This window comes from Pogoniulus pusillus, chromosome 25 (assembly GCF_015220805.1).
Source record: "Pogoniulus pusillus isolate bPogPus1 chromosome 25, bPogPus1.pri, whole genome shotgun sequence".
NCBI lineage: Eukaryota > Metazoa > Chordata > Aves > Piciformes > Lybiidae > Pogoniulus > Pogoniulus pusillus.
The window spans coordinates 17,866,336-17,890,221 of record NC_087288.1 but is presented as its reverse complement, the minus strand read 5'-3'; the positions used below and the strand labels follow the sequence as shown (position 1 = coordinate 17,890,221).

General features: G+C 46.6%; 1 protein-coding gene across 5 annotated transcripts in view; it reads left to right on the top strand.

The window, feature by feature from the left end:
• The window catches only part of ENAH (ENAH actin regulator), a 151,357-nt gene that overhangs the window by 13,255 nt on the left and 114,216 nt on the right, over positions 1 to 23,886 (top strand). Inside the window, exon 1 of one of the 5 annotated variants that reach the window (XM_064164594.1) lies at positions 1,684 to 1,728. The exons of 3 other annotated variants lie outside the window; for them this stretch is intronic. The gene's annotated coding sequence lies outside the window, so the exon portion shown is untranslated. Of the gene's footprint in view, positions 1 to 1,683; positions 1,729 to 17,253; positions 17,330 to 23,886 lie in introns of those variants that run through there. One more of the 5 variants, XM_064164593.1, reaches the window with a different exon arrangement.

Below are 23,886 nucleotides of genomic sequence, written 5' to 3'. Positions count from 1 at the left end.
TGCCTGGGAGAAGAGACCAACCCCACCTGGCTACAGCCTCCCTTCAGGTAGTTGGGATTGATGCTTATTTGAATCTGTGTTGCTTTTTTCCTAAACAAAACCATCCCCCTAAACAAGCAGACCACACAAACAAAACAAAGCAAACCTATTTAGGTTCTTCTTCCAGAATCTGAAAGCTTTATTTTTACATTCTATTTTTTGCATACTGTGACCAAAATCTGATATCAAATGATAAAAGCATCCCACACTGAAGAATGAAAATTGTATGCATCTGAGAACTTTTTTCTTGTACATTTAGTATTGAATCAAAATGTTGCTGGCCATAGGCACTGTAACAACAAATTTTCTCTCAGCAGCAGCTTGCCCTACAAACATTTCACACAGTATCACCAAGGTTGGAAGAGACCTCACAGATCATCAAGTCCAACCCTTTACCACAGAGCTCAAGGCCAGACCATGGCACCAAGTGCCACGTCCAATCCTGCCTTGAACAGCTCCAGGGACGGCGACTCCACCACCTCCCCGGGCAGCCCATTCCAGTGTCCAATGACTCTCTCAGGGAAGAACTTTCTCCTCACCTCCAGCCTAAATCTCCCCTGGCGCAGCCTGAGGCTGTGTCCTCTTGTTCTGGTGCTGGCCACCTGAGAGAAGAGAGCAACCTCCTCCTGGCTACAACCTCCCCTCAGGTAGTTGTAGACAGCAATAAGGTCTGCCCTGAGCCTCCTCTTCTCCAGGCTAACCAATCCCAGCTCCCTCAGCCTCTCCTCGTAGGGCTGTGCTCAAGGCCTCTCACCAGCCTCGTCGCCCTTCTCTGGACACGCTCAAGCATCTCAATGTCCTTCTTAAATTGAGGGGCCCAGAACTGGACAGAGTAGGCCCAGAACTGGACACATTTCAATGCATGGAATCATTTTAATGTAAACCAAAGTGTTGGACGTAGCATCTTTGGTTAGATTGGTGACTAGGGTCATGTTTGTGGCTTCTCAAGTAGGTCTGGGGTGAATTGTAGCTTGGCAAGTGGAAGAAAAAAGGGACCAAGTTCCATATTGTTTTCCTGCAGTAGATTCCTGTTGCTATGCAACAGACAGACTGTCACTTAGTCCAGGATGCACTACATTTGTATTCCCAGCACATACCTCTGCACGTTCGTTTCACACTTTCACAGGAGGGTCTGGCTGTGACTTCCTGGAGGACTGTAGTATGAAGCAGAGATTTGAGCTTCTATTCTGGTGCTTGCTTGGAGCTGCGCTGACGTCAGGCTGCTTGCAGAGCTTTTCTTTGTTTTCGGATGGCTGGGACACCTGTGCAGCACAATCAGCCTTCCAACCAGACAAAAAAGGGTGGTGGGGATCTTCCTGGAGGTGGGAACAACATATTAAGACCTTAAAAGAGAGAAATTCATTGTATGGGGAAAAACAGACCAACAAAATCTTAGGCTTTAAATGTGATGCGGATTTAGTTAATGCAGATGTCTCTCTATGACTCTTTAAACCCAAAGATCCAGCTAATTTTCAGTGGTTGGAATGAGCTCTGGTGTTTGAATGGGGTGATACTTCCCCTCCCTGCTTCTTTGCTCCCTTCGGTGCTAAACCCAACCAATCTCAGCATCCAAACATTTTACATTCGCTGTAGATGGATTCTGGAATAAATGTGCAGGGCATGCTTGGGAAAATGATCTTCTGGGGCTCTGGAGCCAGTAATTAAGTAATGGACAAATGACAACATCTGGTAAGGCATTATTTTATCATCTAATTAAGACTTCTGTAGTGGAAGAGAAGGTAAGAAGAATATTTGAAAGCTGGAAGGATGTTAATGTGATCTTTGCTTCAAAGGCTGTCATGCAGTTTAGATGACTGAAATGTAGGCACTTGAAAGCTCTGGTGTTTTAAATGCTCTGCTTTTAAGAATAAAATGCATCTCTTCTGTGCTGTGAAGTTTCTCCTATATAATAATCCCTCTTATTTTAAGCAGTTCTCTCTAGATTTTGTTGTGGGTTTTGAAAGCCAATTTACAAAAGCTAAGCTGAAATTAAGTTAGATGCTAAAATTAGCAGGTCAAATCCTGCCACTTTTTTCTGCTCTTTAGAATTGAAGTGTGCTGTTGTCTGACATCTCTTACAAATTGTCAGTCTGCAGCAGATTTGTAAGTAGCTTGCATTTTTAATGTTGCTGTAAATTCTGGATGTGGCTTCTTAATAAAGCAGAAGTCAAAGGGAAGAGTAGAGGTGAAATTAGGAGAGACTCAGAACATCTTTTGGTACTGTTCTTGTGCTCATTTTGCAAAGGGGGATGCCTCCAACATGTAATGCATCATTAAAGGAGCAAGCAGCCTTTAATAATACCATTTGCTGTCTTGTAGTCTGCTGCTTAATGCAGAGCTCAATGTCAGACCATTCCATGCCTGTTTTCCCAAGCAGACTTGAAAACCCTTTCTTTGTGTGCATAAAGAGAACCTCATGCAACCTAACATAAAAATAATCTTGTGGCATTTTATATTGGGTGAGATCAGACCTGAACTTAGAGAGAAATGATTTGAAGACGTGGATGGGGCTGCTGAGGGGTTACTTTTGCATTCTTTTGTGGGAAAATGAATCTTTGCTTCTGTTGCAGAACTGTGTGGCAAGAATGAGAATCGTGCCTGTGGCTTTCAGTGCAGTGGTGACTTGTTTGAATGGTATCTTTTGGCCCAGGAAACAGTGGCAATCTGTGAAACTGCTTCCTCCCCTGGAGGAGTGGGGCAGAACATCATATCAGTGTGAAGCTAACAGTTTTATCTGTGTCTATAAAGAAGTGGACTCAGAGTGTAGAACATAGCAGTTCTGCAAGAGGCACAGGACATTAGGATGTTTGAGATGTAAGTTCTCAGCAGTATGTTGTTAGGCTTCTCAGATAAATCTTAAAGCATCTTAAAATAGAGAATGGATGTTTTAAAAACACTCTGGTTGTAGAACAAAGACAACTTAAAAGTTAACTGCTTTAAAATACCACTCAGTTTATTTTTTTCAGGTGTCTGAACTACTCCTCCTCTTGTAACTGATTGGACCCCAAGTCCAACTGTAATGTTGCAGGGACTAGTTTCTTGATTTCCCTTACCATGGAGCCCACCTTCTCCTTTTTCTTCAGAGTCTGGGAACATCTCTGATTTTGCTGACAGCACCCAGGGCTAAAGTATAACTCTACAGACACTTTTCCAAGTGTAACGTTGGGATGGAGAGATGTAAACAACTGAGGGCAAAAATGAATAACTAGGAACAAACACTCTTTAAGGTAGCTTTTTATTTTCTTCCCTCCAATCTTTTATTTTTTTTTTTTTTTTACTGTGTGCTGTTGTCTTTTGTAATATAAGGGAGTAGCAATTAAAAGTGGGTTCTGGTGGGTAGTAGGCTGAAGAGGAGCCAGCAGTGTGCCCAGGTGGCCAAGAGAGCCAATGGCATCCTGGCCTGCATCAGGAACAGTGTGGCCAGTAGGACAAGGGAGGTTATTCTGCCCCTGTACTCAGCACTGGTCAGGCCACACCTTGAGTGCTGTGTCCAGTTCTGGGCTCCTCAATTCAAGAGAGATGTTGAGGTGCTGGAAGGTGTCCAGAGAAGGGCAACAAAGCTGGTGAGGGGCCTGGAACACAAAGCCTATGAGGAGAGGCTGAGGGAGCTGGAGGTGTGCAGCCTGCAGCAGAGGAGGCTCAGGGCAGAGCTCATTGCTGTCTACAACTACCTGAAGGGAGGCTGTAGCCAGGTGGGGTTGGTCTCTTCTGCCAGGCAAGCAGCAATAGAAAAAGGGGACACAGTCTCAAGCTGTGCCAGGGCAGGTCTAGGCTGGATGTTAGGAGGAAGTTGTTGGCAGAGAGAGTGATTGGCATTGGAATGGGCTGCCCAGGGAGGTGGTGGAGTCACCATCCCTGGAGGTGCTGAAGCAAAGCCTGGCTGAGGCACTTAGTGCCATGGTCTGGTTGCCTGGCTAGGGCTGGGTGCTAGGTTGGCCTGGCTGATCTTGGAGGTCTCTTCCAACCTGCTTGATTCTATGATTCCAACTAGGGCTGTATTGAGGGAGAGGAGAACCTCCCTCGACCTACGGAACACACTCGTATTAATGCATCTGAGTATACCATTGGCCTTCTTGGCCACAAGGACACATTGCTGTCCCTTGGATATCAACTTATCAAGCATGACTCCAAGGTCCTTCTCTGTGGAGCTGCTCTGTAGCAGGTCAACCCCTAATCTGTACTGGTGCATGATGTTGTTTCTTGTCACGGGCAGGACTCTTACTCTGTTGAACCTCATTAGGTGGTTCTTGGCTCAGCTGTGCACTCTGTCCAGCTCTTGCTGGATGTATTATGTGCTTGGTCATAGTAGCCTACCAATTCTTGGTCATTAGTTACAACCTGTACTACTACTCCTTCTCTTTTTGCAGAGTTATGTAAACATGATGTTGAAGTATCTGAATGGTGATCTGCTGTTTTCCCTTATCTACAATAGTGGCCAGGTTCTGGTTTGCAGAAAGAGCTTTGAATTGTGATTGGAAGGCTGCTTTTTGTTGTCTTAGGCTTTCCCTGTTGCAGAGGTTGGAAAGCCTCTAATGAATTAGTCATCTTCTCTTCAAACATTCCTTATTTAAGATGATTTTTTGGTCTGAGCTCAGTGTTTTCTCCAAGAACTGTCTGCTTTTTATTTTTCAGAGAGGTTCTGTCCTTCGGTGCTGGCTGAGTTACTCAAGAGTTGTCAGGAATGTTCATTAGCAATGTCCTGACTTGTTCTCTTATTGACAGACTTAAGACTGTGGGCCTGATCTGTCAAAACATCAAATTACTCAGCATACACCTCTGCTAAGCACAGAGAACATCATATGGGCACTGAAGACAAAGGGACCTAGATCATCTTGTATTAAACGATCAGCATCAGAAGACTTGGTACAGCAGTTACTGTGCTTGGGTTATCCACTGGAGGAAACAAATTCCCATCTGTTTTCCCTCTAATTTTCTTTTATTATTCATTTATTAAGAACAACAGTCACTCTGCTGGAACTGTGAATAACTTTGAGATCTGGTATTTAGAACAAGTTTGCATTAAGGTGCCAGAAACTTCACGACACATTGAATAATGAGGAAACCTACTCGATGTTCATTTACACTGCAGTCCATCTGTCCCAAGTTGGAGAAAAGAGGTGGAAGGAGTGAGAGGAACAAGTATATAACAAAGACTTTTTAGAATCATAGAATCAACCAGGTTGGAAGAGACCTCCAAGATCATCCAGGCCAACCTACCACCCAGACCTGTCCAATCAACCATGGCACTAAGTGCCTCAGTCAGGCTTGGCTTCAACACCTCCAGGGATGATAACTCCACCACCTCCTTGGGCAGCCCATTCCAATGCCAATCACTCTCTCTGCCAACAACTTCCTCCTAACATCCAGCCTAGACCTCCCCTGGCACAACTTGAGGCTGTGTCCCCTTGTTCTGTTGCTGGTTGCCTGGCAGAAGAGCCCAACCCCACCTGGCTACAGCCTCCCTTCAGGTAGTTGTAGACAGCAATGAGCTCTGCCCTGAGCCTCCTCTTCTGCAGGCTGCACACCCCCAGCTCCCTCAGCCTCTCCTCATAGGCTTTGTGTTCCAGGCCCCTCACCAGCCTCCTTGCCCATTTCTGGACACATTCAGTTGTTTTACAACCATAAGTTGCACATCTTTCTTATATATGGAAACAGCAAGAACCTTTAGTCATTCTTAGCTCTTGTATTGTCTTTAAACATTGAGAAGTTGGGTTTTATTAAAGCCCATTAGAATGTAATTTCTGATGTTCTTCAAAGAATGAAATAATAAGCCAACTATAATGTGCCATGATATTTGAAATAAGCATAGATTTAGAACGGGTAGATCATTAGCAAGAAGCTTGTGCTACCTAGCATCAGTGTACCTCTTGGTAGGTCTTGTCCTGCTTGTAGAGCACTCAAGTGAATCATAGAATCAACCAGGTTGGAAGAGACCTCCAAGATCATCCCGTCCTAACTAACACCCAGCCCTAGCCAGTCAACCAGACCATGGCACTAAGTGCCTCATCCTGGCTTTTCTTGAATGCCTCCAGGGACGGCGACTCCACCACCTCCCCGGGCAGCCCATTCCAGTGTCCAGTGACTCTCTCAGGGAAGAACTTTTTCCTCACCTCCAGCCTAAATTTCCCCTGGCATAGCTTGAGGCTGTGTCCTCTTGTTCTGGTGCTGGCCACCTGAGAGAAGAGAGCAACCTCCTCCTGGCCACAACCTCCCCTCAGGTAGTTGTAGACAGCAATAAGGTCTCCCCTGAGCCTCCTCTTCTCCAGGCTAACCAATCCCAGCTCCCTCAGCCTCTCCTCGTAGGGCTGTGCTCAAGGCCTCTCCCCAGCCTCGTTGCCCTTCTCTGGACACACTCAAGCATCTCAATGTCCCTCCTAAACTGGGGGGCCCAGAACTGAACACAGCACTCAAGGTGTGGTCTAAGCAGTGCAGAGTACAGGGGCAGAATGACCTCCCTGCTCCTGCTGGCCACACCATTCCTGATGCAGGCCAGGATGCCACTGGCTCTCTTGGCCACCTGGGCACACTGCTGGCTCATGTTCAGGTGGGTATCAATCAGCACCCCCAGATCCCTTTCTGTTTGGCTTCTTTCCAGCCATTCCGACCCCAGCCTGTATCTCTGCATGTCTTTTTCTGAGGATGCTTAGAGTTGGTCTGTATTGATCTCTCCTGTGTCATATAACTAAGACCAGTAAGGTTCACCTGTCTTAGAGTGGGACACACCACTGCGGTGACTCATTTTTAAACACTCAGGAGGACTGGATCACTTCTATGACTTTTGGCTTCATGACAGACACAGACCTGATCATTTAAGGAGGGAAGTGTTGTGGTACCCTCTGAGCATCTAAGAACAGGTTTTTAAAAGAACTTTACACACTTTCTGGCTGCATCTTGGGAGGCTCTGGGGAAAAGTGATACCAGGGAACAGTCTGGGTAGGCATTTTCCTTGCATCTCTGTTCTGTTGACTGCAGTTTGGGCATTTCAGTTAAATCTGTCTTTAATCTGAGATTGTATCACCTTCATCAGGAAATTTACTCCCATTTTGAAGTCACTTTGGAGCTGTTGTCTCACTATGTGATTTAAATCTTTATTTCTGTATATTAAGGCTTCCATCCTCACTGACTGTGGACAGTAGATAACAATTTTTCTCATATTTGAAGCTACCTCTAGCATATATAAAGATTTATTTCTTCTGAGTATATTCTGGGTTGAAGTCACAAACTCCATTAATCTTTCCTAGTGGACTGTTCTTTAGACCTTCTGCCAATTGTCACTCTCTTCTTGATCTACATCACTTGGAAGCCAAGGCTGGTGGTTGTCTAATCTGTCCTGTGCTGATTCACATCTGCTCACTGGAATATATCTAAACTCTTTTGTTTTTCTTCACTCTCCAGTCACTTTTCGATAAAAGTCTAATTTCTGTACTGTTCAGAAGTCTTACCCTGTCCTCCTTTGTGATCACATCTTCTGGACTTCAGTCCTGTGATGACAGCAAGCTTACTCTTCCACATCTTCATAATTCTGCTGCTGTATGGGCACTGCAAAACTGTGCTTGATGTATCTGTAGCGTCAGTAGCTGCTGACTGAATATGACTTTCACACCTATTTTCTACTCACCTTGCAGTAATTTGGATGTCATCTTGCTTACAGAAATGCCCTGTAAATTCTCTCATGAACCAAGCCATACTGTGGTACTGTGTTCAGTTCTGGGCCCCCCAGTTTAGGAGGGACATTGAGATGCTTGAGCGTGTCCAGAGAAGGGCAACGAGGCTGGGGAGAGGCCTTGAGCACAGCCCTACGAGGAGAGGCTGAGGGAGCTGGGATTGGTTAGCCTGGAGAAGAGGAGGCTCAGGGGAGACCTTATTGCTGTCTACAACTACCTGAGGGGTGGTTGTGGCCAGGAGGAGGTTGCTCTCTTCTCTCAGGTGGCCAGCACCAGAACAAGAGATCACAGCCTCAAGCTGCACCAGGGGAGATTTAGGCTGGAGGTGAGGAGAAAGTTCTTCCCTGAGAGAGTCATTGGACACTGGAATGGGCTGCCCGGGGAGGTGGTGGAGTCGCTGTCCCTGGAGCTGTTCAAGGCAGGATTGGACGTGGCACTTGGTGCCATGGTCTGGCCTTGAGCTCTGTGGTAAAGGGTTGGACTTGATGATCTGTGAGGTCTCTTCCAACCTTGGTGATACTGTGACACTGTAGCGTCAACAGAAGCTCAGAAGACCAAGATGAAATTTCAGCTTATGTGACTCTTAATTCCTGAGTAACACTGAAAGTGTAGTTGTTAGCTATTGGTAGGATTTTGCTACTACTCAGTGCTGTGTGTTGTGATGTTTTTTTTTTCCCAAGGATTCAATTTAAATGTAAGATCTTTAAAAACCTGTGAACTTGTTTCCCTGTTCCTTGCATCTGCTCTAAGAGGTAACCCCGAGGCTACAGGCTTCTACAGATTTGGTCAAGATCCTTTCATGGTGTGAGATTCTGAATGCTAGGTGAAAATAGAGCGGTAGTAATCTCAGAACGCTTTGCTGAGTCTCTCCTCAGCTTGGAATGGAAGTGTAAGCACAACAACTGCAGGCTTCTGAAAACTGAGGCTTGTAGCTGTGGCATTCAGAGTTCTCTGTTGTGGCTGAAGCTTGCAAATTTTTACACAGTTGAAAACATGAACTTTATAAAAAGCAGTGTGGAGCAATCTGTTGCTAGCATCATGAATACTATTGCAGAGAAAAGACTGAAGGTGAAAAGTGAAAAAGGCATGAGATGCCTTCGTTGTTACACCATGGGATTGTGTCAAGAATCAGATTCATTAAGGTTGGAAAAGACCTCTAAGATCATAAAATCCAACCTTATACCCAACACCTTCATCATCGCTACACCATGTCCCAAAGTGCCACATCTCCTTGGGTTTTGAACACCTCCAGGGATGGTGACTCTACCACCTCCCTGGGCAGTCAGTGACAAGGCCTGATCACTCTCTCAGTAAATAAACTTACCCTAATGTCCAGCCTAAACCTCCCCTGGTGCAGCTTGAGGCTATTTCCTCTTGTCCTGTTGTTAGTTACTCGGGAGAAAAGGCCAATGCCAGCCTCGCTCCAATTTCTGTTGAGATTGCTGTGGAGAACACTGAAGTCTTCTGACAGCCTCCTCCTTCAGGCTACACTACCCCAGCTCCCTCACCTGCTCCTTGTAAGGCATGAATCATAGAATCAACCAGGTTGGAGGAGACCTCCAAGATCATCCAAGCCAACCTAGCACCCAGCCCTAGCCAGTCAACCAGACCATGGCACTAAGTGCCTCAGCCAGGCTTGGCTTCAACACCTCCAGGGATGGTGACTCCACCACCTCCCTGGGCAGCCCATTCCAATGCCAATCACTCTCTCTGGCAACAGCTTCCTCCTCACATCCAGCCTAGACCTCCCCTGATTGCACAACTTGAGACTGTGTCCCCTTGTTCTGGTGCTGGTTGCCTGGGAGAAGAGACCAACCCCACCTGGCTACAGCCTCCCTTCAGGTAGTTGTAGACAGCAGTGAGGTCTGCCCTGAGCCTCCTCTTCTGCAGGCTGCACACCCCCAGCTCCCTCAGCCTCTCCTCACAGGGTTTGTGTTCCAGGCCCCTCCCCAGCTTTGTTGCCCTTCTCTGGACACCTTCCAGCACCTCAACATCTCTCTTGAATTGAGGAGCCCAGAACTGGACACAGCACTCAAGGTGTGGCCTGAGCAGTGCTGAGTACAGGGGCAGAATAACCTCCCTTGTCCTGCTGGCCACACTGCTCCTGATGCAGGCCAGGATGCCATTGGCTCTCTTGGCCACCTGGGCACACTGCTGCCTCATCTTCAGCTACTCTCTACCAGAACCCCCAGGTCCCTTTCTTCCTGGCTGCTCTCAGCCACTCTGTCCCCAGCCTGTAGTGCTGCTTGGGGTTGTTGTGGCCAAAGTGCAGAACCCTGCACTTGGCCTTGTTCAATCTCATCCCATTGGCCTCTGCCCACCCATCCAGCCTGTCTAGGTCCCTCTGCAGGGCTGTCCTATGCTTTCCAATCTCCTCACTAGCTTTGTTGGATTACCCTTTTGGGATCCAAGTAGGAGGTATAACAGTTTATGGGATAAGATGTTGGGCTACAGACATTAACCTAAAAGACAAGAGTAGGTTGGTTTTGCAGGACTAACCTACTTACCATAACTCTTATCTTGCCATAGTTGTCCAGCTGCAGTGTGCTTCAGATTTTGCTTCCTTACTGATGGTCCCTGTGTGTTGCAGGCACCTATTAAAGGAAGTTCAGTTTGAAATAGGGTTTGTAGCTGAGTTCTGTACTGAATGTGGAATGCTTGAACTTGCTTTCACTTTAGGAGACACTCCAGCTTCTCATCAGATTGAGGAATATCGTAACAGGAATCTGCATAGTTTATCATAGAATGCTTTGTGTTGGAAGGGACCTTTAAAGATCATCTGCTTCCAACCCCTTGCTTTAGGCAGGGCCACTTTCCACTAGATCAGGTTGCTCAAGGCCTTATCCAGCCTAGGGAGGGGGCATCCACAACCTCCCTAGGCAACCTGTGCCAGTATCCCAGCACTCTCACTGCAAAGAGTTTATTCCTGATGTCCATTCTGAATCTCCCTCTCCTGGCTGAAATCTATTCCTTCTCCTACCATGAAGCCCATGTAAAAAGTGTCTCCCCAGCTTTCTAATGATTCAGGTACCTTCAGGTACTCAGTCATTTACCATCAAGGAGGTCTAGTGCATTAGAGAACATGTTGTGACTTAGTGTGTTGTCCTCCTACAGTATAAACTAATTGTTTTCAGGGCAGAACATTTGACTTGAAAATAATTCTCTGACCAAAGCTGTTTTATTTGTACCCTGAGAGTTAATTTCACTGAGATGTAATTAGCAGCAGTGGTGGTTTCCACACCTAGCAAAAATACTACCTGAAAGGACAGGCACAGTTTGCCTTCTTTGTGCTTGACTTCTGTGTGTTGTGCAACAGCCTTCGACTGTTGGAAATGCTGCACAGTGCTACCAAATAATCTTCTGTGTAGCTAGTTGGTACACTTAGGGGGCAAGTTCTTGACCTGGTTGTCATGGGTTACTGCTAGAAACTAGCTGAATTTTCACTTAAAACTTGCCAGCACAACATTTTCTGTCTGCAGAATGGCTCACAAATGTGGCAACGTTTCATTTTGCTTTCCTTTTATGTTGCAACAAGCTGCTATTTGTAGTTATGGTCTTTTCCTGGAGTTCCTTTAATTTCTTGTACACTGCTGAGTATCTTTAGGCTGAAGTGAGTTAGTTCATGCTGTTTGTCTCCACATAGGCTTAAAACACTTCATAGACAATACAGACCAACAGATCAGAAGGGGAGTGGGAGCGAGGAGACTGCACAGTCTTTTTATCCAACTCTAACATGTGCTTGCATTTGCTGTACTGAGTAGAATTGGCCACAGCAACCCCATGCAGAGATACAGGCTGGGGTGGGAGTGGCTGGAGAGCAGCCAGACAGAGAGAGATCTGGGGGTGCTGATTGATACCCACCTGAACATGAGCCAGCAGTGTGCCCAGGTGGCCAAGAGAGCCAGTGGCATCCTGGCCTGCATCAGGAATGGTGTGGCCAGCAGGAGCAGGGAGGTCATTCTGCCCCTGTACTCTGCACTGCTTAGACCACACCTTGAGTGCTGTGTTCAGTTCTGGGCCCCCCAGTTTAGGAGGGACATTGAGATGCTTGAGTGTGTCCAGAGAAGGGCAACGAGGCTGGGGAGAGGCCTTGAGCACAGCCCTACAAGGAGAGGCTGAGGGAGCTGGGATTGGTTAGCCTGGAGAAGAGGAGGCTCAGGGGTGACCTTATTGCTGTCTACAACTACCTGAGGGGAGGTTGTGGCCAGGAGGAGGTTGCTCTCTTCTCTCAGGTGGTCAGCACCAGAACAAGAGGACACAGCCTCAGGCTGCGCCAGGGGAGATTTAGGCTGGAGGTGAGGAGAAAGTTCTTCCCTGAGAGAGTCATTGGGCACTGGAATGGGCTGCCCGGGGAGGTGGTGGAGTCGCCGTCCCTGGGGCTGTTCAAGGCAGGACTGGACGTGGCACTTGGTGCCATGGTCTGGCCTTGAGCTCTGTGGTAAAGGGTTGGACTTGATGATCTGTGAGGTCTCTTCCAACCTTGGTGATACTGTGATGCTGTAATTCAGAGAGGTGAGCTAAGTGACCATTTCTCCTTGCAAAAAACGAGTACTGCTTCTTACTCCCACCTATATATCTTAATGACTGTGGCCAGGAAAGGCACAAATGAAAACCTAAAGCAGCTACTTGCATTTTAAACCTTTGCCAGTGGAGTTCTTAATGAAACAAACACTGAGTCCGTTCACTTGGCAGTCGACATTGGTCTGTTTGCTCAGCTTGCCAAGAGTGCTTTCCAGATGATTGCTGGGGACTTACAGATACCTGAAGATGGGATGAGCAGAAGGATATCCACAAGGCCATCTTGATAGCTTGGCTTTGTAGCCTGGAGGTTGTGGAACTGTGACCAAACATTTCTTAAGGGTAAAGAGGACTTGATTGGTAGTGGAGTTTTCAAACTTGTATTAATGCATATAGCTGCTTCCCCTCTTGCTTTCTGCCCTTGCCCCTCTTGCCTTTTGCCCTTGCCCCTCTTGCCTTTTGCCCTTGCCCCTCTTGCCTTTTGCCCTTTCCCCTCTTGCTTTCTGCCCTTTCCCCTCTTGCTTTCTGCCCTTTCCCCTCTTGCTTTCTGCCCTTTCCCCTCTTGCTTTCTGCCCTTTCCCCTCTTGCTTTCTGCCCTTTCCCCTCTTGCTTTCTGCCCTTTCCCCTCTTGCTTTCTGCCCTTTCCCCTCTTGCTTTCTGCCCTTTCCCCTCTTGCTTTCTGCCCTTTCCCCTCTTGCTTTCTGCCCTTTCCCCTCTTGCTTTCTGCCCTTTCCCCTCTTGCTTTCTGCCCTTTCCCCTCTTGCTTTCTGCCCTTTCCCCTCTTGCTTTCTGCCCTTTCCCCTCTTGCTTTCTGCCCTTTCCCCTCTTGCTTTCTGCCCTTGCCCGCCCGCCCTTGGCGCCCTGCCCTTCCCTGCCCTGATCTCAGTTCAGAGTTTTGGAACTTAATTATGCTTGGTCAAAGGTGCTGTTTATGAAGCTTGATAGATCTGTGCTTTGTCTTGACTGCAGGGAGATTGTAGCCAGGTGGGGTTAGTCTCTTCTCCCAAACAACCAGCAATAGAACAAGGGGACACAGTCTCAAGTTGTGCCAGGGGAATTATAGGCTGGATGTTAGGAGGAAGTTGTTGGCAGAGAGAGTGATTGGCATTGGAATGGGCTGCCCAGGGAGGTGGTGGAGGCACTGTCCCTGGAGGTCTAAAAGAAAAGCCTGGCTGAGGCACTTGGTGCCATGGTCTGGTTGACTGGCTAGGGCTGGGTGCTAGGTTGGACTGGATGCTCTTGGAGGTCTCTTCCAACCTGCTTGATTCTATGATTCCTGCCGAGCGCTGTCTGGCACTTGCTAAACTTGTTGTTTATGTTGAGCTTTGTGAAAATTAGAAGCAAAATCATTTTTTCCTCTAAAATTCTTTACCTGCTTTTATAACTGTTAGTCCAGTTAATTGAACACTGTTGTTGTGTTATTAATGAACTTGATGTTTCCTTTCCCTAACTGAAAGCATTTTTCTGATGGCTGGTTTAGTCTCAGAAAGATCTTTCTTTGTTTTGATTTGTTTTGCCCTGTGCTTGGCATTAACTGGCTGAACTTCAGCTGAGCTATCAACCCTAAATTTAGCTTGCATTTCTGAAAGTGTTTTTTAATATCTTGTTTGCCAAACAGGTTCTTGCCTAAACCAGGAGGTTTTGTGATCCTTGCTTGAGAATGTCTTGTTCTGCAGTTTAGACAAAGCTTGGTCACCTCAAACAACTTTATCTCTTGGCTTAAGCTCATCTTCAGAGATTCTAAGTTATTAAAATGCCATTTCAAGTGTCTGCAGGCACAGAAACCCCAAGACTTGCTCTAGTATTTCCCCATTTGGAGGCAACTTCAGTGAGAGCCTGCCCACTCTGTGTGACTGGTGAAAAATGCTGGGATTATTTGCAGCTCTGTTGCATCTGTGGAATGCACTGCATCTATTGTTAGCTCTCCAGCTGAAGCAAGAGTTGTTTTTCCGTTTTCATAGAATCAACCAGGTTGGAAGAGACCTCCAAGATCATCCAGGCCAACCTAGCACCCAGCCCTAGCCAGTCAACCAGACCATGGCACTAAGTGCCTCAGCCAGTCTTCTCCTTGAACACCTCCAGCGACAGAGACTCCACCACCTTCCTGGGCAGCCCATTCCAATGCCAGTCACTCTTTCTGCCAACAATTTCCTCCTAACATCCAGCCTAGACCTCCCCTGGCACAACTTGAGACTGTGTCCCCTTGTTCTCTTGCTGGGTGCCTGGGAGAAGAGGCCACCTCCACCTGGCTACAGCCTCCCTTCAGGTAGTTGTAGACAGCAACGAGGTCAGCCCTGAGCCTCCTCTTCTGCAGGCTAAACAATGACATTGTCTAGCCAAACCTGCTGCACTGCTGTATCTGGCTTGAGTAGTTAAAGGTGATAGAATCATGCAATGGGCTGGGCTGGAAGGGACCTCTAAAGGTCATCTGGTCCAAGCCTCTCCTCACAGTTAGCAGGAAAGGCAGTTCTGTCCAGCAGTAATAAGTTTGGAGCCAGTCCAGTTGTCCTTGTCCTCTTGCTAAAATTTCCCATAAAACAAGAAACTATACTCTTGAAGTGGGTTGGTCCTTCCATGAAGCCCTGAAAGCAAGCTTTACATGCTGTCATATTCAAATTCATGTCACTGTATCTCCTCAAATCATGTCACAGTGTTGTTACCACATCTGCAGCCCAGGCAAGCTAAGTACTGTGTTTGGATTTTGTTCCTCACTTCAAGAAGGACACTGAGGTCCTGGATCAGATTTAGAGAAGGGCAGTGAAGCCACCTAGAAAACAGGTCTGGTGAGGGAACTGGGGATGGTTAGCCTGAAGAAAAGGAAACTGGAAGGAGGCCTTCTGGCTCTCTACAGCTACATGAAAGGAGCTGGGAGCCAGGTGAGTGTTGACCTCTTCTCCCTAGGAACGAGTAATAGTACAAGAGAAGATGTCTTCAAGTGGCATCAGGGGAAGTTTTGGTTGGATGTTAGATGAAAGTTCTTCTCTGAAAGGATTCTCAAACACTTGAACAGACTCCTCAGGGAGGTGGCTGAATCCCTGTCCCTGGAGGTGCTTGACAGCTGCAGAGATGTGGTGCTCAGGGCCATAGTTTAGAGTTAGACAATGGTTGGACTTGATGATCTTAAAGGTGGTTGTGGCCAGGAGGAGGTTGCTCTCTTCTCTCAGGTGGCCAGCACCAGAACAAGAGGACACAGCCTCAGGCTGTGCCAGGGGAAATTTAGGCTGGAGGTGAGGAGAAAGTTCTTCCCTGAGAGAGTCATTGGACACTGGAATGGGCTGCCCGGGGAGGTGGTGGAGTCGCCGTCCCTGGAGCTGTTCAAGGCAGGACTGGACGTGGCACTTGGTGCCATGGTCTGGCCTTGAGCTCTGTGGTAAAGGGTTGGACTTGATGATCTGTGAGGTCTCTTCCAATCCTAATAATACTGTGATACTGTGATCCTATGACTCCTATGGCATCCTGAAATAGAGCAGGTTGCCCAGAGTCCTGTTGAATCTCACTGACTATTTCCAGGGAAGAAGACATCATGAGTACATTCTAAATTCACTGAAAACCACTTACTTTAGCTATGTCCATCACATTAGGCTTTGGCTAGGGTAACTGGTTTTTTAAGAGTGAAAATCTGTGTTACAAAATTCTGCACTTTGTATTTTTCTTCATAAAATCATAGAATGGTCTGAGTTAGAAAGGACCTCAAGGATCATCCAGCTCCAACCCCCTGCCATAGGCAGGGACACCTCCCACTAGAGCAGGTTGCTCAAGGTCTCATCCAACCTGGCCTTGAACACCTCCAGGGAGGAAGCAGCCACAGCCTCCCTGGGCAACCTGTGCCAGTGTCTCATCACCCTCACTGGAAAAGACCTTTCCTAACATCTAGGTTGAATCTCCCCTCTGCCAGTTCAAACCCATTCCCCCTCATCCTGTCATTACAAGACCTTGTCAATAGTCCCTCCCCAGCTTTCCTGTAGCCTCCTTCAGATACTGGAAGGCCACTATAAGGTCTTCTCAAAGCCTTCTCTTCTCCAGACTGAAGAGCCCCAACTCTCATAGCCTGATGATATTGGCAGAGCTCCCATCCTCTTAGTAGTTGTGGGGGAGCTGAGATGTGGGAGTCCACAGCTGATGTGATTGGTTTGGCTTTTGACTCCTTAAGAAGACTGCAGGCAGTACACCTCTAGAAGACTACAAAGCTCACTGGGTCCAGCTTTCCAGGTCTGCTTGGAGTCTCCTGGAGAATTCCTTACCGTGGGAGATGAAATGCTGTGTGTTTGTGTGTGTGTGATAGTAATGAGGACAAGGCTGCACACATCTAGCCTGTAAATACAACAGCATCACTAACCCACATATGCCTGCTGCTTTGCTGTTGCAGTAGAGATCATCATCACTTGTGGTTTTTTTTTCTCCTCAGTGTAAAACTGAGCTACTCAACTCTTCAGATTCATCATGGAGTGCCCAGATCTGCTCCTTGTCTCAAATTCAATCAGTCTACATTGTCCTTCCCAAATGTGTTATCTTTTTAAGTGTCTTATCTCTGATGCCATGCTAAGGGTGCTTGTCTGATTGCACCTGATAACCAGAGAGCAGGGTTTTTAGGGACTTCATTTAGGTTGATTGGTTTGTTAGGAAATAGTAGATAAGAATATATCCAAAGCAGTGTAGCAGTAGGTTAGGAAATCATGCAAATGCATTTGAAAGCTGTTAGATCTAAAGTTAAGGTCAGCTGTTATATCTAAAGTTAAGGTCAGATTGAAAGAAAACAGGCTTGCAACGAGTTCCCCTCTGTTGATTTCTGGACAGTGTGGCTGTTTAAACAAACTGGAACTTCCTTCTGACTAAAACAATAGAAAATGACTCTTAATCTATAAAACTTTGCTTCCTAGCTTAGATTTAACTCCCTTGATGACAAGGGAAGGAAAACAGGATGTATAACAAGATAAATTTTGGAGGTTTAGATTTCCCTGCCTGTGGAAGGAGTTAGGTTTTGTGTGAACTGGGGAGGTTTGAATAACAGAGTGGCATTGAAAATGAGAGAAGCATCATTTTGGGGCAGAGCAGTGGATCACCTAGACCCATGCTGTGTCCTGGAGAGGAGCAATAGGAGAAATCTACTGGTGAGAAACTATCTGCAGCACTTAGCTCTCTTTTCTTCCTTCTCTGCCAGCACCCTGGAATCCACTGTTGGTTTTGAGGTATTTTTGGAGGGTACCTGTGGATTCCTTTTTTAAGAACCTGTTATTTCTGACTTCTTTCAAACTCAACCCCTTTTTAGCTTGCTGATTTTTATCTCCCTCCAGAACTTCCTGTAGCAACAATGCCAAGAAATTCACTGCCTTTAACTTCTTTAACGTTTGGGGTGGTAGGGATTGATGTGAAGTCAGTTCAGAAGTTCAGTTGCCTCCTTTGAGAGTCGTTCTTCTGTTAAGCAATCTGGTTTATGGGATGTAGTACAGTGCAGTGGATATATGTCTCTTTGAAAGCCTACTGAAAAGGAGGAGCAATCATGTCACTTGTGTAACTTTGAGGCCAGAGAGGGCATTGTTTGCTTTCTTCAGTGTGGGTCAAGCAGATATGCAGATGATGTAGTTTTAGCCTATCCAAAGAGCACCTTCCAGTGTATTCCTCTTAGCAATAAAGGCCCCATCCTCTTTAACATCTTCATAGATGATCTGGATGAGGGCATGGAGTCAGTCATCAGCAAGTTTGCAGATGACACCTAGCTGGGGGCAGATGCGTCTGTGTTGGAGGGCAGAAGGGCTCTGCAGCAGGACCTTGACTGCCTGGACAGATGGGCAGAGTCCAAGGGGATGGTGTTCAATAGCTCCAAGTGCAGGGTGCTGCACTTTGGCCACAGCAACCCCATGCAGAGATACAGGCTGGGGTGGGAGTGGCTGGAGAGCAGCCAGACAGAGAGGGATCTGGGGGTGCTGATTGATACCCACCTGAACATGAGCCAGCAGTGTGCCCAGGTGGCCAAGAGAGCCAGTGGCATCCTGGCCTGCATCAGGAATGGTGTGGCCAGCAGGAGCAGGGAGGTCATTCTGCCCCTGTACTCTGCACTGCTTAGACCACACCTTGAGTACTGTGTTCAGTTCTGGGCCCCCCAGTTTAGAAGGGACATTGAGATGCTTGAGCATGTCCAGAGAAGGGCAACGAGGCTGGGGAGAGGCCTTGAGCACAGCCCTACGAGGAGAGGCTGAGGGAGCTGGGATTGGTTAGCCTGGAGAAGAGGAGGCTCAGGGGAGACCTTATTGCTGTCTACAACTACCTGGGGGGTGGTTGTGGCCAGGAGGAGGTTGCTCTCTTCTCTCAGGTGGCCAGCACCAGAACAAGAGGATACAGCCTCAAGCTATGCCAGGGGAGATTTAGGCTGGAGGTGAGGAGAAAGTTCTTCCCTGAGAGAGTCATTGGACACTGGAATGGGCTGCCCGGGGAGGTGGTGGAGTCGCCGTCCCTGGAGCTGTTCAAGGCAGGACTGGACGTGGCACTTGGTGCCATGGTCTGGCCTTGAGCTCTGTGGTAAAGGGTTGGACTTGATGATCTGTGAGGTCTCTTCCAACCTCGGTGATACTGTGATACTGTCTGCACGAGTAAGCAAAGACCTTTCTAAACATTTAGACAGGATACTTGAGTGATTTCTCTTGCACTTCTGTAGTGTTTTTGTGCAGCTGTTTCTCTGCAAGTGTTCTTTGTGTGCATAGCACAGAGGCTGTGCATGTTGCATAATTCTTATGACTGGAGGGAAGAGCTTGAGACTCGTACAGCTGCTGTACATTATGCAAGATACTGCTTCAGGTCACTGTCCTGCTCTTTGTTACTCATAGTATGGGTCAGTATAGTTTTGCTGCCTTTCTCCTTTAACTATACCTAGGTAGCTGTGTGTAGAGCAAATAGCAGAAAACAAAAGTAGAAATCCTATGAGGCAGAGCAGTACTAAATTTTCAGGCACAATATAAGTAGTGCTGAAATAAATGCTAGCACTAAGTCTTTAAGTTCACAGAGCCCTTGCATGTCAGGAGCAAAGACAGTAGATTTTTATCACCTAGTAGTATCACTTGACTCTTCCACATGCCTTTCCCCTATCTCCTTGTTATCAGAGTTGTAAAACTAAACCAGAGAAAAGATGGTGACCTCAGAAGATGGTCGTGGTGGCAACACTGCCTATAGGATGACTTCAGTAGGAGTATTTTATTTGACACTTGAGGTTTTCAGTGTATTTATTGCCTGGAAATTCTCCCCCCTGATCTAAAATGCCTATCTATTACCTGGAAATCCCCCCCATCTGTAATGCCTACCTGTATAGTTCAACTCTAGGGAACTGGAAATCCTCCCTCCCCCTCCTCCTGTAATTCCTATCTAGATAGCTAAAATGTAGGGACCTGGAAATCCTCCCTCCCCCTCCCCCCGTAATTCCTATCTAGTTAAAATCTAAGGAACTGGAAATCCTCCCTCCCCCTCCCTCTGTAATTCCTATCTAGATAGCTAAAATCTAGGGAACTGGAAATCCTCCACCTGTAATTCCTATCTAGATAGCTAAAATTTAGGGAACTGGAAATCCTCCACCTGTAATTCCTATCTAGATAGTTAAAATCTAGGGAACTGGAAATCCTCCCTCCCCTTCCACCTGTAATTCCTATCTAGATAGTTAAAATCTAGGGAACTGGAAATCCTCCCTCCCCTTCCACCTGTAATTCCTATCTAGTTAAAATCTAAGGAACTGGAAGTCCTCCCTCCTCCTCCAGGTGTAATTCCTATCTAGATAGCTAAAATCTATGGAACTGTAAATCCTCCACCTGTAGTTCCTATCTAGATAGTTAAAATCTAGGGAACTGGAAATCCTCCCTCCCCCTCCAGCTGTAATTCCTATCTAGATAGCTAAAATCTAGGGAACTGGAAATCCTCCCTCCCCCTCCAGCTGTAATTCCTATCTAGATAGCTAAAATCTAGGGAACTGGAAATCCTCCCTCCCCCTCCCCCTGTAATTCCTATCTGGATAGCTAAAATCTAGGGAACTGGAAATCCTCCCTCCCCCTCCAGCTGTAATTCCTATCTAGATAGTTAAAATCTAGGGAACTGGAAATCCTCCCTCCCTCTCCTCCTGTAATTCCTATCTAGATAGCTAAAATCAAGGGAACTGGAAATCCTCCCTCCCCCTCCTCCTGTAATTCCTATCTAGTTAAAATCTAGGGAACTGGAAATCCTCCCTCCCCCTCCTCCTGTAATTCCTATCTAGATAGTTAAAATCAAGGGAACTGGAAATCCTCCCTCCCTCTCCTCCTGTAATTCCTATCTAGATAGCTAAAATCTAGGGAACTGGAAATCCTCCCTCCCTCTCCTCCTGTAATTCCTATCTAGATAGCTAAAATCAAGGGAACTGGAAATCCTCCCTCCCCCTCCCCCTGTAATTCCTATCTAGATAGTTAAAATCTGGGGAACTGGAAATCCTCCCTTCTCCTCCAGCTGTAATTCCTATCTAGATAGCTAAAATCTAGGGAACTGGAAATCCTCCCTCCCCCTGTAATTCCTATCTAGATAGTTAAAATCAAGGGAAATGGAAATCCTCCCTCCCCCTGTAATTCCTATCTAGATAGCTAAAATCTGGGGAACTGGAAATCCTCCTTCCCCTTGCTCCTGTAATTCCTATCTAGATAGTTAAAATCTAGGGAACTGGAAATCCTCCCTCCCCCTGTAATTCCTATCTAGATAGCTAAAATGTAGTGAAATGCTTGAAATGGCTTTTCTTAGGTTGCATGCTGGCACTTACATTTTTGTTGCATGTATTTTTGGCTTGGCATAGTTTGTATATCATTAATGTTATGATTACTCTGGGAATTGTAACAGACTTCTGAAGCTTTATCCAGTAATTTACTCCAATTCCCAGCATAAATCTTAATCTGACTTGAATGAAGGTTTGGGGCTTGGTTTCTGTTTTACATGCTCCATTGTCAGGAACAGTGGTGGAAGGTGGCAGTTTTCTGGGCTTTGGATATTGAGGAGGTGAACAGTCTAAGGTTGAAGTCTGGGTGAGAAGCTGATGAGTAATTCTTTCTCATTTGCTCTGGAGCATTAGAAATGATGTTTATAAGTTCACATCTAGTGTACATGCAAAAATTATAGTTACTTACAGCAAAAAAAGTCATTTTTTCCCCCTGACAGTTGCTGGATGGAGGCAGCTGTATGTAAGAAGACAGTTGTGTGCTAGTTCATTCAGGATTCAATTAAGTATCTGTGTCAGGACCAAAAGCTGTCTTCATTTACACTTGTATAGCTCCTGTTGAAAGAAGCAGAGGTTATGTAACTTAAATTTAGGCCAAACGAGGTTCTTCTGGAGGTTTTGGAAGGCTGAATGATGCAGCAAAGGCTTTATTTGTATTTCAGAACTACAGAGGGGTATCACCTAATGAGAATATATGCTAACCACTATGGGATAGATGTTTCTGGCCAGCTTGTGAACTCCACTGTGAGCTGTAGAACATGTTTACTATGCAAAGATTTTCTTTGTTGTTTCCTTTAAAAACGTTTGTGGGCTCAATGAATTACCTCTTTGAACCAATTCAGATGCCAAATGTTGTAGTTCTTTGCTTCTCTAGAGTATTTTTGCAGACAGCTGCAAAAATGAGAACCTGCTTGGGTGTTTTGATTGTAACTTCTTTTCAGATGATGGTTTTTTTTCTCTTCTCCATAGTATCATGAAGAAGAGGAGGCTCAGGGGTGACCTTATTGCTGTCTACAACTACCTGAGGGGAGGTTGTGGCCAGGAGGAGGTTGCTCTCTTCTCTCAGGTGGCCAGCACCAGAACAAGAGGACACAGCCTCAAGCTATGCCAGGGGAAATTTAGGCTTGAGGTGAGGAGAAAGTTCTTCCCTGAGAGAGTCATTGGACACTGGAATGGGCTGCCCGGGGAGGTGGTGGAGTCGCCGTCCCTGGGGCTGTTCAAGGCAGGATTGGACGTGGCACTTGGTGCCATGGTCTGGCCTTGAGCTCTGTGGTGAAGGGTTGGACTTGATGATCTGTGAGGTCTCTTCCAACCCTGATGATACTGTGATCAGGTGATAGAATGATAGGAAATGGCCTGAATTGTGACAGGAGAGGTTTAGGTTGGATATTAGGAGAAATGTTTTTCCTGCAAGAGTGGTCAAGCACTGGAACAGGCTACACAGGGAGGTGGTAGACTCACTGTCCTGGAGGTGTTCAATAGATGTGTGGCCATAGCACTTTGGGACATGGTTTACTGGCCATGGTGGTCTTACTTGGATGGACTCACAGATCTTGGAGGTCTTTTCCAACAACAACAACAACTGATTCTATGAAATGAAACTTCTGCACCGAAAAGGTATTCAGGATATCATAGAATCAACCAGGTTGGAAGAGACCTCCAAGATCATCCAGGCCAACCTAGCACCCAGCCCTAGCCAGTCAACCAGACCATGGCACTAAGTGCCTCAGCCAGGCTTTGCTTCAACACCTCCAGACACGGTGCCTCCACCACCTCCCTGGGCAGCCCATTCCAATGCCAATCACTCTCTCTGCCAACAACTTCTTCCTAACATCCAGCCTAGACCTCTCCCAGCACAACTTCAGACTGTGTCCCCTTGTTCTGTTGCTGGTTGCCTGGGAGAAGAGACCAACCCCACCTGGCTACAGCCTCCCTTCAGGTAGTTGTAGACAGCAATGAGCTCTGCCCTGAGCCTCCTCTTCTCCAGGCTGCAACCCCCAGCTCCCTCAGCCTCTCCTCATAGGGTTTGTATTCCAGGCCCCTCAGCAGCTTTGTTGCCCTTCTCTGGACACCTTCCAGCACCTCAACATCTCTCTTGAATTGAGGGGCCCAGAACTGGACACAGCACTCAAGGTGTGGCCTGATCAGTGCTGAGTACAGGGGCAGAATAACCTCCCTTGTCCTGCTGGCCACACTGCTCCTGATGCAGGCCAGGATGCCATTGGCTCCGTTGGCCTCCTGGGCACACTGCTGCCTCATCTTCAGCTACTCTCTACCAGATTTGTTTAAATTAATTTTATTTTTTCTTTTTAAATTAACAAACAAATATGATGAGTGTATGTTGTTTTTCCCTAACAGTTGTTGTCACAGACACAAATAATGCCATAATGGAGATGAAAGTGTGAAAAATCCTGCAGTAAGTCAGAGCTCCTCCTAAATTTGTGGCGACAACAAATTGGTAACGAAATGTTTATAACAATTTGCTATTATAACCGAATCATTTGGTTAGTGTTTTAGCACTGGAGTATCCAAAATTGAGTATTGATGAAGATTGGACATGATTCTGACTGTTGTCACACCATAAATCTTGTGAAGAGGAGCATTTCATAGCTGTCGTCGTTCTGCTTTGGTTCAGAGAAAACAAACTGGCCTCTTCTCCCAGATAACTAACAGCAGCTCAAGAGATAATAGCCTCAAAACTGCACCAGGAGGGTGTTTAGATATTACAGTATCACAGTATCATCAGGGCTGGAAGAGACCTCACAGATCATCAAGTCCAACCCTTTACCACAGAGCTCAAGGCCAGACCATGGCACCAAGTGCCACGTCCAATCCTGCCTTGAACAGCTCCAGGGACGGCGACTCCACCACCTCCCCGGGCAGCCCATTCCAGTGTCCAATGACTCTCTCAGGGAAGAACTTTCTCCTCACCTCCAGCCTAAATTTCCCCTGGCA